The sequence below is a fragment of the Chiloscyllium plagiosum genome, unplaced genomic scaffold (genome assembly GCF_037043375.1).
Source record: "Chiloscyllium plagiosum isolate Xiang-an unplaced genomic scaffold, Cpla_swu_hap1 HiC_scaffold_46, whole genome shotgun sequence".
Taxonomy (NCBI): Eukaryota; Metazoa; Chordata; class Chondrichthyes; order Orectolobiformes; family Hemiscylliidae; genus Chiloscyllium; species Chiloscyllium plagiosum.
In genome coordinates, this window is record NW_028270184.1 from 17,489,254 (window position 1) to 17,509,022 (window position 19,769).

Sequence of the window (19,769 nt, forward strand, 5' to 3'; positions counted from 1 at the left end):
GAGTCCGGAACCGATCCACGGCCGATTGCGCTGTGGTTTCGAAGGTCGCGGACTTTAGCTCCGCCCCTCCGATTCGGCGCTCGATTTCCTTAATGTCTCGGTCGTGCTTTTGCAGCGCCGCCGAGAGTGAGTCCCATCGACTTCGGGATTCGTCAATGAAAGCGTCGATCTTCGCATCCAGTTTGGAGATGATTTCCACAAGGTTTGCCATTGTAGGTAAGTCCCCCGAGGCGGCTGCGGACGCCTCTGCTGCAGTTGGACAGGGTGGGGGAGGGGTTCCTGCTTGCTGAGAGCTGCGGGCTCCCCTCCCTTTAGTCATTTTTACTAAAGATTAGATTGTTTAAATTTAATACTAAGCAACTAATTAAATTAAACAGGTATTTTAAATGACTTGGTGAGTGTGGTGGGGGTGGGTGGCCCACTTTGCCCAAATCTTGGGAGGAGCACAATAGACTCAGACTTGCAGGGTCGCCGCCATCTTGGATGCCCCTGGCTGTTCATTTAATGAACCACATTGAACGCATTCATTCAACGATACAAACTGCTTGCACTGATTGAATGAAACAGATTTCACGTGTCATTTCAATGAGTAGTGCTTCTCTCATTTATTCAGAGTCCCGAGCTTTACACTTTAATTCAAAGAAATAATGAGCATATTCATTCAATCATTGAATCAACCTTCAACCATTGATTCAATGAATCAAACGTTATATATATAAATGCAATCATATAAAGTTAACGCAGTTTTTTTAGTGATTCCAACTGTATTTATTTCTTTAATGAATCAAACTGCACACATTCATTCAATGTAACACACTACACGTGCTAATCCAACGAGAAGAGCTTTTTCTTTTAATTTAATGAACCACATTGAACGCATTAATTCAAAGAAACAAACTGCATGCATTCATTGAATAAAACAGAGTGCACAAGTCAATTCAATGTCCCGAGCATAACGTTTACATTCAATGAAACAACGTGCATTCATTCAATCATTGAACCAAACTTCAATCATTGATTCAATGAATTAAACGTTATTCATCGATTCAATGAAAAAATCTTAACTCATTTATTTAGTGAAACCAACTGCATTCGTTCGTTCAATGAATCAAACTGCACTCATTCATTCAGTGAAACAGACTGCACGTGTTAATTCCATGAGTATAGCTCTCTCCTTCATGCAATGTTTCAAGCTTAATTCATTCATTCAATGAGCCAATCTGCACTTATTATTAAATGAGCAGAGCTTCCTTCATTCAGTCTATGGCATCAGTTTCAGGCATTGATTCAATGAAACAAAGTGCATTCAATGAGACAGACCACACATGTCAATTCAATGATAGGAGCTTCTCTCATTTATTCAATGTCTCGAGCTTAATGTTTTCATTCAATGAAACAAACTGCATTCATTCAATCATTGATTCAAAGGTCCAAACGTTACTGATTGATTCGATGAAACAAATTTAACTCATCTATTTACTCATTAAATTCAAGTGCATGCAATCATTCAATGAAACAAACTGCATTTGCTATTCCAATGAGTTGAGCTTTTGCCATTCATGCACTGAAACAAACTTCACGCATTCATTCAAAGTAACAAACTGCACATATTCATTCAACAAAACAGACTGCACGCTTTAATTCTCTCATTCATGCTTCTCTCATTCATTCAATGCCATCACTTCCACGCATTGATTCATTGAAACAAACTGCACATATTCATTCGATGAAACAAAACTAGATTTGTTAATTCAATGAGTAGCGTTTCTCTTATTCGTTCAGTGCCATGAGTTTAACGAATTGATTCAATGAAACGAACTGCACGCATTCATTTATTGAAACAGACTGCACATGTTAATTCAATGATAGGAGCTTCTCTCGTTTTTCAACGTCGCGAGCGTAACGCTGGCATTAAATGAAACAAACTGCATTCGTTTAATCATTGACATCAAAGTTCAATCATTGATTCAATGAAACAAACTTCGCTCATTTATTTAGTGAAACAAACTGCACGCATTCATTCAATGAAATACACTGCACGTGCTCATCCAATGAGTAGAACTTTTGCAATCCATTCAATGAATCAAACTGCACATATTATTTCAATGTAACACACTGCACGTGCTAATCCAATGAGTAGAGCTTTGGCTCTTCATTCAATGAACCATATTGAACGCATTCATTCAACGAACAAACTGCATGCATTGATTGAATGAAACAGATTGCATGTGTCATTTCAATGTGTCGTGCTTCTCTCATTTATTCAGAGTCCCGAGCTTAACACTTTAATTCAATGAAACAATGCGTATATTCATTCAATCATTGAATCAACCTTCAATCATTGATTCAATGAATCAAACGTTGTACATTCATGCAATCATATAAAGTTAACGCAGTTTTTTCGTGATTCCAACTGTGTTCATTCCTTCAAAGAATGAAACTGCACACATTCATTCAATGTGAACCTCATTGAACACATTCATTCAAAGAAACAAACTGCATGTATTCATTGAATGAAACAGACTGCACATGGTATTTCAATGTCCCGAGCATAACGCTTGCATTCAATGAAACAACGTGCATTCATTCAATCATTGAATCAAACTTCAATCATTTATTCAATGAATCAAACGTTATTCATAGTTTCAATGAAAAAAACTTAACTCATTTATTTAGTGAAACCAACTGCATTCATTTCTTCAATGAATCAAATTGCACTCATTCATTCAATGAAACACACTGCACGTGTTAATTCCATGAGTATAGTTCCTCTCATTCATTCAATGTTTCAAGTTTAACGCATTCATTCAATGGACCAAACTGCAATTAATAATTAAGTAGGTAGAACTTCCTTCATTCAGTCAGTGGCTTCAGTTTCACGCATTGATTCAAGGAACCAAGTGCATTCAATGAGACAGACCGCACATGGTAATTCAATGATCGGAGCTTCTCTCATTTATTCAATGTCACGAGCTTAACGCTTTCATTCAATGAAACAAACTGCATTCATTCAATCATTGAATCAGACTTCAGTCTTTGAATTAGTGAATCAAAGGGATTCAATTCAATAAACTGTTAGAAAATGGTTATGAATCCAATAGCACTCATTCATTCAATTAATCAAATTGCACACAATCATTCAATGTAACACACTGCATGCGCTAATCCAATGAGTACAGCTTTGGCATTCGTACTTTCAATGAAATATTCTGGACGTCCTAATCCAATGAGTAGAGCTTTTGACATTCGATCAATGATACAAACTACACGCATTTATTCCGTGATACAGACTGCACGTGTTATTTCAATGAGTAGTGCTTCTCTCATTTATTCAGAGTCCCGAGCTTAACACTTCCATTCATTGAAACAATGAGCATATTTATTCAATCATTCTTCAATCATTTATTCAATGAATCAAAAGTTATACATTCATTCAATGATATAAACTTAATGCATCTGTTTAGTAAATCCAACTGTACTCAGTCCTTCTATCGAACTGCACACATTCATACAATCTTACACACTACACGTGCTAGTCCAATGAGTAGAGCTTTAGCTATTCATTTAATGAACCACATTGAACGCACTCATTCAAGAAACAAACTGCATGCATTCATTGTTTGAAATAGACTGCACATGTTAATTCAATGTCCCGAGCATAACTCTTTCATTAAATGAAACTAACTGCATTCATTTAATCACTGAAATCAAACTTCAAACATTGATTCAACGAAACAAACTTAACTCATTTATTTAGTGAAACAAACTGCGTTCATTCATTCAATCAATCAAACTACACTCATTCATTCCATTAAATACACTGCACGTATTCATTCAATGAATCAAATGTTATACATTCATTCAATGAAACAAACTTAATTCATTTAATTAGTGAGCAAACTGCATTCATTCATTCAATGAATCAAACAGCACACATTCTATCAATGTAATTCACTACAAGTGCTAATCCAATGATTAGAGCTTTTGCTATCCATTCAATGCACCACATTGAACTCATTCATTCAAAGAAACAAACTACCTGCATTCATTCAGTGAAACAGACTGCACGTGTTATTTCAGAGTAGTGTTTCTTTTGTTTATTCAGAGTCCTGAGCTTAACATTTTAATTCAATGAAACAATGAGCATATTCATTCAATCATGGAATCAACATTCAATCATTGACTCAATGAGTCTAACCCACTACACGTGCTAATCCAACGAGTAGAGCTTTTCCTATTCATTTAATGAACCACATTGAACGCATTCATTAAAAAAACAAACAAACTGCATGCATTCATTGGATGAAACAGACTGCACATGTCAATTCAATGTCTCGAGCATACCGCTTACATTCAATGAGACAACACGCATTCGTTCAATCATTGAAGCAAACTTCAATCATTGATTCATTGAATCAAACGCTATTCATAGATTCAATGAAAATAACTTAACTCATTTAATTAGTGAAACCGGCTGCACTCATTCGTTCAATGAATCAAACTGCACTCATTCATTCAATGAAACACACTAAATGTGTTAATTCGATGAGTATAGCTTCTCTCATTCATTCAATGTTTCAAGCTTAACTCATACATTCAATGAACCAATCTGCACTTATTATTAAAAGAGTAGAGCTTCCCTCATTCAGTCTGTGGTATCAGTTTCACGCATTGATTCAATGAAACAAAGTGCATTCAATGAAACAGACCGCACATGTTAATTCAATGATCGGAGCTTCTCTCATTTATTCAATGTCTCGAGCTTAACACTTTCATTCAATAAAACAAACTGCATTCATTCAATCATTGAATCAGACTTCAATAATTGATTCAATGGTCCAAACGTTACTCATTGATTCGAAGAAACAAATTTAACTCATCTATTTACTCATTAAATTCCACTGCATGCAATCATTCAATGAAACAAACTGCATTTGATATTCCAATGAGAAGAGCTTTTGCCATTCATGCACTGAAACAAACTTCACGCATTAATTCAAAGTAACAAACTGCACACAATCATTCAACAAAACAGACTGCACGCTTTAATTCTCTCATTCACGCTTCTCTCATTCATTCAATGCCATCATTTGCACGTCTTGATTCATTGAAACAAACTTCACACATTCATTCAATGAAACAAAACTGGATTTGTTCATTCAAGGAGTGGCGTTTCTCTCATTCGTTCAGTGCCATGAGTTCAACGAATTGATTCAACGAAACGAACTGCACGCATTCATTTATTGAAACAGACTGCACATGTTAATTAAATGATAGGAGCTTCTCTCGTTTTTCCATGTCCCGGGCATAACGCTGGCATTAAATGAAACAAACGGCATTCGTTTAATCATTGACGTCAAAGATCAATCATTGTTTCAATGAAACAAACTTAGCTCATTTATTTAGTGAAATAAACTGCACTCATTCATTCAATGAAATACACTGCACGTGCTCATCCAATGAGTAGAACTTTTGCAATTCATTCAATGAATCAAACTGCACACATTCTTTCAATGTAACACACTGCACGTACTAATCCACTGAATAGAGCTTTGGCTATTCATTTAAAGAACCACATTGAACGCTTTTATTCCACGACACAAACTGCATGATTTAATTTAATTGAAACAGATTGCATGTGTCATTTCAATGAGTAGTGCTTCTCTCATTTATTCAGAGTCCCGAGCTTAACACTTTAATTCAATGAAACAATGAGCATATTCATTCAATCATTGAATCAACCTTCAATCATTGATTCAATGAATCAAACGTTATACATTCATGCAATCATATAAGGTTAACGCAGTTTTTTCGTGATTCCAACTGTGTTAAGTCCTTCAAAGAATCAAACTGCACACATTCATTCAATGTAACACACTACACGTGCTAATCCAACGAATAGAGCTTTTCCTGTTCATTTAATGAACCACATTGAACGCATTCATTCAAAGAAACAAACTGCATGCATTCATTGAATGAAACAGACTGCACGTGTTATTTCAATGAGTTGTGTTTCTCTCATTTATTCAGAGTCCCAAGCTTAACACTTTAATTCAATGAAACAATGATCATATTCATTCAATCATTGAACCAACATTCAATAATTGATTCAATGAATCAAACGTTATACATTCATGGAATCAGATAAAGTTAATGCAGATTTTTAGTGATTCCAACTGTATTCATTTCTTCAATTAATCAAAGTGCACACATTCATTCAATGTAACACACTACACGTGCTAATCCAACGAGTAGAACTTTTCCTATTCATTTGATGAACCACATTGAACGTATTCATTCCAAGAAACAAACTGCATGCATTCATTGAATGAAACAGACTGCACATGTTAATTCAGTGTCCCGAGCATACCGCTTACATTCAATGAAATAATGTGCATTCATTCAATCATCGTATCAAACTTCAACCATTTATTCAATGAATCAAACGTTATTCATAGATTCAAAGAAAAAATCTTAACTCATTTATTAGTAAAACCAACTGCATTCATTCTTTCATGTATCAAATTGCACTCGTTCAATCAATGAAGACACGTGAAAATGACAAAATATACACAAGGATGTTGTCAACGTTTGGAGCGTAGGGCGAGGAGGAATAGGCTGGGACAACTTTACATGCAGTGTAACGGCTGCGACAAGATTTTCTGCCCAGTTTCCAACTGGGGACGTTTCGCACGGAAGGCGAACGTGAAGACCACGACACTACATGACCAAGTCGCGGCCGGTGCGGCTGCGGCTGACTGGTGTCCCGCACTGAAATTTACAGCCGTTCTACGCTTCACCTTTCCGTTTCCAATAGCTCGTTGTTGTCCAGCGTAATTCACATCTTGCAAAAGTAAAAAAAAAAGACACGTGAAGTAGATGACAAAATATAGACGAGGATGTCGCCAATGTTTGGAACGTCGGGCGAGGAGGAATAGGCTGGGACGACTTTACATGCAGTGTAACGGCTGCGACATGATCTTATGGAAGGGTTGTAAACTGAGTATTATTTTTGCCCAAACTGGGGCGAGTTGAAAACTCGAGAGCATAGTTTTAAAGTGAGAGGGATAAAATTGTAAAAGGACCTGAGGCACATTATGCGTGTATGGAATGAACTACAAAAGGAAGTGGAGGAGGCTATTACACTCAGAAGATTGCAAAGGCAGCCGGATGAGTTTCTGTATAGGAAGGGTTAAGCGGGATAGGGGTCAAATGCTGGGAAATGGGACTTGTTTAAGTTGGGGTATGTGGTCAGCATGGAGGAGATACACCGAAGACTCTGTTTTCACGCTGTGTACCCTAATAACGTTGTACTGTTTACACCGGCTTTAAAGGAATACTTTAAACGGAGTTTGCCGTCGCTTTCTGTGGCACGGTTATTTAGTCTGTCGGACTGCACACGGGAAAGGTAATATTGTGAAACACTGCAGAAACGAACGACTTCCTTACTTTTGCACCGACTCAACATAGCCCGTGAAATATTCCCAGATCCTCAGTTGAGGATTTTTGCAGCTGGAAGTTACCTCAGAAACCCTGTTAATTCGTAAGGTATTGAGCGAATCGCAAAACAGAACCCATTTAACACGGATCGCAAACTAAACTGGCAAACCAAATGCATTTTCAGACACAGCAAAGCTGAATGCTGACTGTGAGGGCAGGAGCCATAAACTAATCTCACAACAATTCCAAACGACTGTTTCAAACATACTGGAGCATTCGTGCACAACCACTTCGAAGAAAGTGCTGAACAGAGAGAAAGAAAGAACATAATAAGAATGGGCCATAAAAAGTGAATTTCACCAATCACAGTCTCGATTAGATTACCTTTCCCTTCCAATGTCTCCAGGACTGAAATGAAAGAAATGGGAGAAATTTAAGAACATATGACATTAAAAAAAATTATTGGAATTATTTTCCGATTCGCCAGATACCAAATAAAGACGAATCGAGTCACCGCAGGACTTTGTCTCGCAACAGCAATGGAATAACAGCCTCTATTCGGTTCCAGTAACAGCTCAACTTGCCTGGATGATAAAGCGGCAGGAGAGCTGCTTGGGATTTTCCGTGCGGGAGGCGAACACGATTATGACACCACATACCCCTGTGAGAAATTCTGCAGTCTCCCACACCACAGTTAATTCTCCAGGAAGCAAACACAATTCTTTTTTTTTTGTTTTGAACATAAATGACGCGGAACAGCAGCGACGGAACGTACCGACAGAAGTGGCAGTGGTGGGATTTGAACCCACGCCTCGTTCGAGACTGGAGCTTAAAACCCAGCGCCTTCGACCGCTCGGCCACACTACCACGGGAGGGCGTCGCTCATTTTCTTACATTTCCAATTGTCCTCCTGCGTATCTGCACATGCAAAGTCACATGTAAAGGTTCCATGATCCCTCTCCGAGTCGCACAGCTGCTGGGATATGCCCGGCTACAATATCAATTTCGCAGCAGGTAATGATAGCCCATCAATCCAGACAAAAATCAGTGGTAAGCCGCGTCTATCATCTCAGACTCTTTTCAGCTACTAATGTATATGCCAGTGCTCAGAATTTCTGTTCGGTTATAATTTGGTAAAATAACATGGCATGTCTGAAATTTCGAATCTTGCTTTGCTCAATGATTTTACCAGTTGCCCGAAGCAGAACAACTTTCACGTTTACACGGAACACGAAACACAACGTACTACAGGGAAAATGCATAAAGCTGAGCAGGCCGTGTCCACATCATACGGTGCAGCATAGTTTCAATCACTGCGTCTGTTTTGCAGAATAAGCGTCCCAAAGAATGCTCTCTAATCCTGAAAGCGGAGGTAGCATTACAATCCGAGAACGACAGATCACATTGTGAGGATGCTCTGACCTCGGGGCCAGTTGGAGATGCCACTTTCCTTGTCTTTTACCGGAACCGTGGAATTTGCGGCAGAGATGTTCACACCTGGACATGAGCCACATGGATACCAACTTAGTTGGAAACCTGTGTGGGTATCGACGAGAAGCGACTCAATGAATTTTGCTAAATTCCATGCTTCTTAGTAGAAATGCAGTTTCTGTTCACGTCAGTCTAAAAGGCAATCTCTGAACATAATAACAGAAGTCAAAAGGTAATTACCCCACTCTATCCCCACTCCGCAAGGTGTCAAAGAGGTGCTAACTGCACTTGAGTGCTTTTTGTTCTCATATGAAGAGCTTTCACGCCTGAGTCACCTTCACGTCTCTTGTTGCTGAGTGAATCACAAAGAAGGGGTTTCACCAGAGCTGCAGCTGCCTCACTTCCCCACTCGCACTCCCCGTTTACATTTTCCTGCTCATCAGTGATTTAAAGAAAACCGAATGGATGCGATGTCATTCTGTAGCCTCTTTGTCGATTCCTCAGTATCAGTTCCAACATGGCTTAGATCTCGGGGCGCACCTTAATACCAGTTGACGCTATGAAAGCACAAATCCAGAGGTTCCTCTGAGAGTGTAAAATCATTCATTGCTGTTACTGATTGAATGAGTCACTAACGTGCGAACTGCTCCACAACGTGATTCAGGACCTCTGGTGCCAATTCTCGCACGTTGAATAACGACAGACAGCTTCCAAATGAGGCCTTTCAGAGACGAATTCGGGATACATATGACAGACAGACTAGTTCAGGAATCCGTCGTGCACTGTGACTTCAGCGCATCAGCTTTTTCCCTTGGCTTTGAACCGGGCCGCCTGCGCAGGGAATGCAAATGCGTTGCTGCTTTCGTGGAAGGATCAGAACGCGGTAACTACACTCTCGAACAGAATGGCATACGATCAGAAGCAGGTTGGAGATAAACTTAACAATGTTTTGCACAGTCATTAAATGGAATTGCTTTACATTTCACTACGACAGCAGAGTTGTTCGAGCAAATTCGAAGGCAGGTTTGTAGATGGGAAAGCAAGCAAGAAAGCTCCGTTCTCGTCCATGTAAAAGGCAGCCGTTTGAGAACTAAGTATTTTCTGCCCAGTTTCCAACTGGGGACGTTTCGCACGGAAGGCGAACGTGAAGACCACTACACGACATGACCAAGTCGCGGCCGGTGCGGCTGCGGCTGACTGGTGTCCCGCACAGAAATTTACAGCCGTTCTACGCTTCACCTTTCCGTTTCCAATAGCTCGTTGTTGTCCAGTGTAATTCACATCTTGCAAAAGTAAAAAAATACACACGTGAAGTAGATGACAAAATATAGACAAGGATGTCGTCAATGTTTGGAACGTCGGGCGAGGAGGAATAGGCTGGGACGACTTTACATGCAGTGTAACGGCTGCGACATGATCTTATGGAAGGGTTGTAAACTGAGTATTATTTTTGCCCAAACTGGGGCGAGTTGAAAACTCGAGAGCATAGTTTTAAGGTGAGAGGGATAAAATTGAAAAAGGACCTGAGGCACATTATGCGTGTATGGAATGAACTACAAAAGGAAGTGGAGGAGGCTATTACACTCAGAAGATTGCAAAGGCAGCCGGATGAGTTTCTGTATAGGAAGGGTTAAGCGGGATAGGGGTCAAATGCTGGGAAATGGGACTTGTTTAAGTTGGGGTATGTGGTCAGCATGGAGGAGATACACCGAAGACTCTGTTTTCACGCTGTGTACCCTAATAACGTTGTACTGTTTACACCGGCTTTAAAGGAATACTTTTAACGGAGTTTGCCGTCGCTTTCTGTGGCACGGTTATTTAGTCTGTCGGACTGCACACGGGAAAGGTAGTATTGTGAAACACTGCAGAAACGAACGACTTCCTTACTTTTGCCCCGACTCAACATAGCCCGTGAAATATTCCCAGATCCTCAGTTGACGATTTTTGCAGCTGGAAGTTACCTCAGAAACCCTGTTAATTCGTAATGTATTGAGCGAATCGCAAAACAGAACCCATTTAACACGGAACGCAAACTAAACTGGCAAACCAAATGCATTTTCAGACTCAGCAAAGCTGAATGCTGAATGTGAGGGCAGGAGCCATAAACTAATCTCACAACAATTCCAAACGACTGTTTCAAACATACTGGAGCATTCGTGCACAACCACTTCGAAGAAAGTGCTGAAAAGAGAGAAAGAAAGAACATAATAAGAATGGGCCATAAAAAGTGAATTTCACCAATCACAGTCTCGATTAGATTACCTCTCCCTTCCAATGTCTCCAGGACTGAAATGAAAGAAATGGGAGAAATTTAAGAACATATGACATAAAAAAAAATATTGGAATTATTTTCACATTCGCCAGAACACCAAATAAAGACGAATCGAGTCACCGCAGGACTTTGTCTCGCAACAGCAATGAAATAACAGCCTCTATTCGGTTCCAGTAACAGCATAACTTGCCTGGAAGATAAAGCGGCAGGAGAGCTGCTTGGGATTTTCCGTGCGGGAGGCGAACACGATTATGACACCACATACCCCTATGAGAAATTCTGCAGTCTCCCACACCACAGTTAATTCTCCAGGAAGCAAACACAATTCTTTTTTTTTGTTTTGAACATAAATGACGCGGAACAGCAGCGACCGAATGTACCGACAGAAGTGGCAGTGGTGGAATTCGAACCCACGCCTCGTTCGAGACTGGAGCTTAAACCCAGCGCCTTCGACCGCTCGGCCACACTACCACCGCAGCGCGTCGCTCATTTACTTACATTTCCAATTGTCCTCCTGCGTATCTACACATGCAAAGTCACATGTAAAGGTTCCATGATCCCTCTCCGAGTCGCACACCTGCTGGGATATGCCCGGCTACAATATCAATTTCGCAGCACATAATGAAAGCCCATCAATCCAGACAAAAATCAGTGGTAAGCCGCGTCTATCATCTCAGACTCTTTTCAGCTACTAATGTATATGCCAGTGCTCAGAATTTCTGTTCGGTTATAATTTGGTAAAATAACATGGCATGTCTGAAATTTCGAATCTTGCTTTGCTCAATGATTTTACCAGTTGCCCGAAGCAGAACAACTTTCAGGTTTACACGGAACACGAAACACAACGTACTACAGGGAAAATGCATAAAGCTGAGCAGGCCGTGTCCACATCATACGGTGCAGCATAGTTTCAATCACTGCGTCTGTTTTGCAGAATAAGCGTCCCAAAGAATGCTCTCTAATCCTGAAAGCGGAGGTAGCATTACAATCCGAGAACGACAGATCACATTGTGAGGATGCTCTGACCTCGGGGCCAGTTGGAGATGCCACTTTCCTTGTCTTTTACCGGAACCGTGGAATTTGCTGCACAGATGTTCACACCTGGACATGAGCCACATGGATACCAACTTAGTTGGAAACCTGTGTGGGTATCGACGAGAAGCGACTCAATGAATTTTGCTAAATTCCATGCTTCTTAGTAGAAATGCAGTTTCTGTTCACGTCAGTCTAAAAGGCAATCTCTGAACATAATAACAGAAGTCAAAAGGTAATTACCCCACCCTATCCCCACTCCGCAAGGTGTCAAAGAGGTGCTAACTGCACTTGAGTGCTTTTTGTTCTCATATGAAGAGCTTTCACGCCTGAGTCACCTTCACGTCTCTTGTTGCTGAGTGAATCACAAAGAAGGGGTTTCACCAGAGCTGCAGCTGCCTCACTTCCCCACTCGCACTCCCCGTTTACATTTTCCTGCTCATCAGTGATTTAAAGAAAACCGAATGGATGCGATGTCATTCTGTAGCCTCTTTGTCGATTCCTCAGTATCAGTTCCAACATGGTTTAGATCTCGGGGCGCACCTTAATACCAGTTGACGCGATGAAAGCACAAATCCAGAGGTTCCTCTGAGAGTGTAAAATCATTCATTGCTGTTACTGATTGAATGAGTCACTAACGTGCGAACTGCTCCACAACGTGATTCAGGACCTCTGGTGCCAATTCTCGCACGTTGAATAACGACAGACAGCTTCCAAATGAGGCCTTTCAGAGACGACTTCGGGATACATATGACAGACAGACGAGTTCAGGAATCCGTCGTGCACTGTGACTCCAGCGCATCAGCTTTTTCCCTTGGCTTTGAACCGGGCCGCCTGCGCAGGGAATGCAAATGCGTTGCTGCTTTCGTGGAAGGATCAGAACGCGGTAACTACACTCTCGAACAGAATGGCATACGATCAGAAGCAGGTTGGAGATAAACTTAACAATGTTTTCCGCAGTCATTAAATGGAATTGCTTTACATTTCACTACGAGAGCAGAGTTGTTCGAGCAAATTCGAAGGCAGGTTTGCAGATGGGAAAGCAAGCAAGAAAGCTCCGTTCTCGTCCATGTAAAAGGCAGCCGTTTGAGAACTAAGTATTTTCTGCCCAGTTTCCAACTGGGGACGATTCGCACGGAAGGCGAACGTGAAGACCACTACACTACATGACCAAGTCGCGGCCGGTGCGGCTGCGGCTGACTGGTGTCCCGCACTGAAATTTACAGCCGTTCTACGCTTCACCTTTCCGTTTCCAATAGCTCGTTGTTGTCCAGCGTAATTCACATCTTGCAAAAGTAAAAAAAAAGACACGTGAAGTAGATGACAAAATATAGACGAGGATGTCGCCAATGTTTGGAACGTCGGGCGAGGAGGAATAGGCTGGGACGACTTTACATGCAGTGTAACGGCTGCGACATGATCTTATGGAAGGGTTGTAAACTGAGTATTATTTTTGCCCAAACTGGGGCGAGTTGAAAACTCGAGAGCACAGTTTTAAAGTGAGAGGGATAAAATTGAAAAAGGACCTGAGGCACATTATGCGTGTATGGAATGAACTACAAAAGGAAGTGGAGGAGGCTATTACACTCAGAAGATTGCAAAGGCAGCCGGATGAGTTTCTGTATAGGAAGGGTTAAGCGGGATAGGGGTCAAATGCTGGGAAATGGGACTTGTTTAAGTTGGGGTATGTGGTCAGCATGGAGGAGATACACCGAAGACTCTGTTTTCACGCTGTGTACCCTAATAACGTTGTACTGTTTACACCGGCTTTAAAGGAATACTTTTAACGGAGTTTGCCGTCGCTTTCTGTGGCACGGTTATTTAGTCTGTCGGACTGCACACGGGAAAGGTAATATTGTGAAACACTGCAGAAACGAACGACTTCCTTACTTTTGCACCGACTCAACATAGCCCGTGAAATATTCCCAGATCCTCAGTTGAGGATTTTTGCAGCTGGAAGTTACCTCAGAAACCCTGTTAATTCGTAAGGTATTGAGCGAATCGCAAAACAGAACCCATTTAACACGGAACGCAAACTAAACTGGCAAACCAAATGCATTTTCAGACACAGCAAAGCTGAATGCTGAATGTGAGGGCAGGAGCCATAAACTAATCTCACAACAATTCCAAACGACTGTTTCAAACATACTGGAGCATTAGTGCACAACCACTTCGAAGAAAGTGCTGAACAGAGAGAAAGAAAGAACATAATAGGAATGGGCCATAAAAAGTGAATTTCACCAATCACAGTCTCGATTAGATTACCTTTCCCTTCCAATGTCTCCAGGACTGAAATGAAATAAATGGGAGAAATTTAAGAACATATGACATAAAAAAAATTATTGGAATTATTTTCCCATTCGCCAGATACCAAATAAAGACGAATCGAGTCACCGCAGGACTTTGTCTCGCAACAGCAATGAAATAACAGCCTCTATTCGGTTCCAGTAACAGCTCAACTTGCCTGGAAGAAAAAGCGGCAGGAGAGCTGCTTGGGATTTTCCGCGCGGGAGGCGAACACGATTATGACACCACATACCCCTATGAGAAATTCTGCAGTCTCCCACACCACAGTTAATTCTCCAGGAAGCAAACACAATTCTTTTTTTTTGTTTTGAACATAAATGACGCGGAACAGCAGCGACCGAATGTACCGACAGAAGTGGCAGTGGTGGGATTCGAACCCACGCCTCGTTCGAGACTGGAGCTTAAACCCAGCGCCTTCGACCGTTCGGCCACACTACCACCGGAGGGCGTCGCTCATTTTCTTACATTTCCAATTGTCCTCCTGCGTATCTGCACATGCAAAGTCACATGTAAAGGTTCCATGATCCCTCTCCGAGTCGCACACCTGCTGGGATATGCCCGGCTACAATATCAATTTCGCAGCACATAATGAAAGCCCATCAATCCAGACAAAAATCAGTGGTAAGCCGCGTCTATCATCTCAGACTCTTTTCAGCTACTAATGTATATGCCAGTGCTCAGAATTTCTGTTCGGTTATAATTTGGTAAAATAACATGGCATGTCTGAAATTTCGAATCTTGCTTTGCTCAATGATTTTACCAGTTGCCCGAAGCAGAACAACTTTCAGGTTTACACGGAACACGAAACACAACGTACTACAGGGAAAATGCATAAAGCTGAGCAGGCCGTGTCCACATCATACGGTGCAGCATAGTTTCAATCACTGCGTCTGTTTTGCAGAATAAGCGTCCCAAAGAATGCTCTCTAATCCTGAAAGCGGAGGTAGCATTACAATCCGAGAACGACAGATCACATTGTGAGGATGCTCTGACCTCGGGGCCAGTTGGAGATGCCACTTTCCTTGTCTTTTACCGGAACCGTGGAATTTGCTGCACAGATGTTCACACCTGGACATGAGCCACATGGATACCAACTTAGTTGGAAACCTGTGTGGGTATCGACGAGAAGCGACTCAATGAATTTTGCTAAATTCCATGCTTCTTAGTAGAAATGCAGTTTCTGTTCACGTCAGTCTAAAAGGCAATCTCTGAACATAATAACAGAAGTCAAAAGGTAATTACCCCACCCTATCCCCACTCCGCAAGGTGTCAAAGAGGTGCTAACTGCACTTGAGTGCTTTTTGTTCTCATATGAAGAGCTTTCACGCCTGAGTCACCTTCACGTCTCTTGTTGCTGAGTGAATCACAAAGAAGGGGTTTGACCAGAGCTGCAGCTGCCTCACTTCCCCACTCGCACTCCCCGTTTACATTTTCCTGCTCATCAGTGATTTAAAGAAAACCGAATGGATGCGATGTCATTCTGTAGCCTCTTTGTCGATTCCTCAGTATCAGTTCCAACATGGCTTAGATCTCGGGGCGCACCTTAATACCAGTTGACGCGATGAAAGCACAAATCCAGAGGTTCCTCTGAGAGTGTAAAATCATTCATTGCTGTTACTGATTGAATGAGTCACTAACGTGCGAACTGCTCCACAACGTGATTCAGGACCTCTGGTGCCAATTCTCGCACGTTGAATAACGACAGACAGCTTCCAAATGAGGCCTTTCAGAGACGACTTCGGGATACATATGACAGACAGACGAGTTCAGGAATCCGTCGTGCACTGTGACTCCAGCGCATCAGCTTTTTCCCTTGGCTTTGAACCGGGCCGCCTGCGCAGGGAATGCAAATGCGTTGCTGCTTTCGTGGAAGGATCAGAACGCGGTAACTACACTCTCGAACAGAATGGCATACGATCAGAAGCAGGTTGGAGATAAACTTAACAATGTTTTCCGCAGTCATTAAATGGAATTGCTTTACATTTCACTACGAGAGCAGAGTTGTTCGAGCAAATTCGAAGGCAGGTTTGCAGATGGGAAAGCAAGCAAGAAAGCTCCGTTCTCGTCCATGTAAAAGGCAGCCGTTTGAGAACTAAGTATTTTCTGCCCAGTTTCCAACTGGGGACGATTCGCACGGAAGGCGAACGTGAAGACCACTACACTACATGACCAAGTCGCGGCCGGTGCGGCTGCGGCTGACTGGTGTCCCGCACTGAAATTTACAGCCGTTCTACGCTTCACCTTTCCGTTTCCAATAGCTCGTTGTTGTCCAGCGTAATTCACATCTTGCAAAAGTAAAAAAAAAGACACGTGAAATAGATGACAAAATATAGACGAGGATGTCGCCAAAGTTTGGAACGTCGGGCGAGGAGGAATAGGCTGGGACGACTTTACATGCAGTGTAACGGCTGCGACATGATCTTATGGAAGGGTTGTAAACTGAGTATTATTTTTGCCCAAACTGGGGCGAGTTGAAAACTCGAGAGCACAGTTTTAAAGTGAGAGGGATAAAATTGAAAAAGGACCTGAGGCACATTATGCGTGTATGGAATGAACTACAAAAGGAAGTGGAGGAGGCTATTACACTCAGAAGATTGCAAAGGCAGCCGGATGAGTTTCTGTATAGGAAGGGTTAAGCGGGATAGGGGTCAAATGCTGGGAAATGGGACTTGTTTAAGTTGGGGTATGTCGTCAGCATGGAGGAGATACACCGAAGACTCTGTTTTCACGCTGTGTACCCTAATAACGTTGTACTGTTTACACCGGCTTTAAAGGAATACTTTTAACGGAGTTTGCCGTCGCTTTCTGTGGCACGGTTATTTAGTCTGTCGGACTGCACACGGGAAAGGTAATATTGTGAAACACTGCAGAAACGAACGACTTCCTTACTTTTGCACCGACTCAACATAGCCCGTGAAATATTCCCAGATCCTCAGTTGAGGATTTTTGCAGCTGGAAGTTACCTCAGAAACCCTGTTAATTCGTAAGGTATTGAGCGAATCGCAAAACAGAACCCATTTAACACGGAACGCAAACTAAACTGGCAAACCAAATGCATTTTCAGACACAGCAAAGCTGAATGCTGAATGTGAGGGCAGGAGCCATAAACTAATCTCACAACAATTCCAAACGACTGTTTCAAACATACTGGAGCATTAGTGCACAACCACTTCGAAGAAAGTGCTGAACAGAGAGAAAGAAAGAACATAATAGGAATGGGCCATAAAAAGTGAATTTCACCAATCACAGTCTCGATTAGATTACCTTTCCCTTCCAATGTCTCCAGGACTGAAATGAAATAAATGGGAGAAATTTAAGAACATATGACATAAAAAAAATTATTGGAATTATTTTCCCATTCGCCAGATACCAAATAAAGACGAATCGAGTCACCGCAGGACTTTGTCTCGCAACAGCAATGAAATAACAGCCTCTATTCGGTTCCAGTAACAGCTCAACTTGCCTGGAAGAAAAAGCGGCAGGAGAGCTGCTTGGGATTTTCCGTGCGGGAGGCGAACACGATTATGACACCACATACCCCTATGAGAAATTCTGCATTCTCCCACACCACAGTTAATTCTCCAGGAAGCAAACACAATGACGCGGAACAGCAGCGACCGAATGTACCGACAGAAGTGGCAGTGGTGGGATTCGAACCCACGCCTCGTTCGAGACTGGAGCTTAAACCCAGCGCCTTCGACCGTTCGGCCACACTACCACCGGAGGGCGTCGCTCATTTTCTTACATTTCCAATTGTCCTCCTGCGTATCTGCACATGCAAAGTCACATGTAAAGGTTCCATGATCCCTCTCCGAGTCGCACACCTGCTGGGATATGCCCGGCTACAATATCAATTTCGCAGCACATAATGAAAGCCCATCAATCCAGACAAAAATCAGTGGTAAGCCGCGTCTATCATCTCAGACTCTTTTCAGCTACTAATGTATATGCCAGTGCTCAGAATTTCTGTTCGGTTATAATTTGGTAAAATAACATGGCATGTCTGAAATTTCGAATCTTGCTTTGCTCAATGATTTTACCAGTTGCCCGAAGCAGAACAACTTTCAGGTTTACACGGAACACGAAACACAACGTACTACAGGGAAAATGCATAAAGCTGAGCAGGCCGTGTCCACATCATACGGTGCAGCATAGTTTCAATCACTGCGTCTGTTTTGCAGAATAAGCGTCCCAAAGAATGCTCTCTAATCCTGAAAGCGGAGGTAGCATTACAATCCGAGAACGACAGATCACATTGTGAGGATGCTCTGACCTCGGGGCCAGTTGGAGATGCCACTTTCCTTGTCTTTTACCGGAACCGTGGAATTTGCTGCACAGATGTTCACACCTGGACATGAGCCACATGGATACCAACTTAGTTGGAAACCTGTGTGGGTATCGACGAGAAGCGACTCAATGAATTTTGCTAAATTCCATGCTTCTTAGTAGAAATGCAGTTTCTGTTCACGTCAGTCTAAAAGGCAATCTCTGAACATAATAACAGAAGTCAAAAGGTAATTACCCCACCCTATCCCCACTCCGCAAGGTGTCAAAGAGGTGCTAACTGCACTTGAGTGCTTTTTGTTCTCATATGAAGAGCTTTCACGCCTGAGTCACCTTCACGTCTCTTGTTGCTGAGTGAATCACAAAGAAGGGGTTTCACCAGAGCTGCAGCTGCCTCACTTCCCCACTCGCACTCCCCGTTTACATTTTCCTGCTCATCAGTGATTTAAAGAAAACCGAATGGATGCGATGTCATTCTGTAGCCTCTTTGTCGATTCCTCAGTATCAGTTCCAACATGGCTTAGATCTCGGGGCGCACCTTAATACCAGTTGACGCTATGAAAGCACAAATCCAGAGGTTCCTCTGAGAGTGTAAAATCATTCATTGCTGTTACTGATTGAATGAGTCACTAACGTGCGAACTGCTCCACAACGTGATTCAGGACCTCTGGTGCCAATTCTCGCACGTTGAATAACGACAGACAGCTTCCAAATGAGGCCTTTCAGAGACGACTTCGGGATACATATGACAGACAGACGAGTTCAGGAATCCGTCGTGCACTGTGACTCCAGCGCATCAGCTTTTTCCCTTGGCTTTGAACCGGGCCGCCTGCGCAGGGAATGCAAATGCGTTGCTGCTTTCGTGGAAGGATCAGAACGCGGTAACTACACTCTCGAACAGAATGGCATACGATCAGAAGCAGGTTGGAGATAAACTTAACAATGTTTTCCGCAGTCATTAAATGGAATTGCTTTACATTTCACTACGAGAGCAGAGTTGTTC

General features: G+C 42.1%; 3 non-coding genes across 3 annotated transcripts; all 3 read right to left on the reverse strand.

The window, feature by feature from the left end:
* Positions 1 to 11,532: 11,532 nt before the first annotated feature.
* trnal-uaa (transfer RNA leucine (anticodon UAA)) lies at positions 11,533 to 11,614 on the reverse strand. The gene has a single exon. It is a non-coding gene; the product is annotated as a tRNA-Leu (tRNA).
* Positions 11,615 to 14,838: 3,224 nt separating this feature from the next.
* On the reverse strand, positions 14,839 to 14,920 carry trnal-uaa (transfer RNA leucine (anticodon UAA)). Its single transcript has one exon. It is a non-coding gene; the product is annotated as a tRNA-Leu (tRNA).
* A 3,198-nt stretch (positions 14,921 to 18,118) lies between these two features.
* trnal-uaa (transfer RNA leucine (anticodon UAA)) lies at positions 18,119 to 18,200 on the reverse strand. The gene has a single exon. It is a non-coding gene; the product is annotated as a tRNA-Leu (tRNA).
* Between the last annotated feature and the right edge of the window lie 1,569 nt (positions 18,201 to 19,769).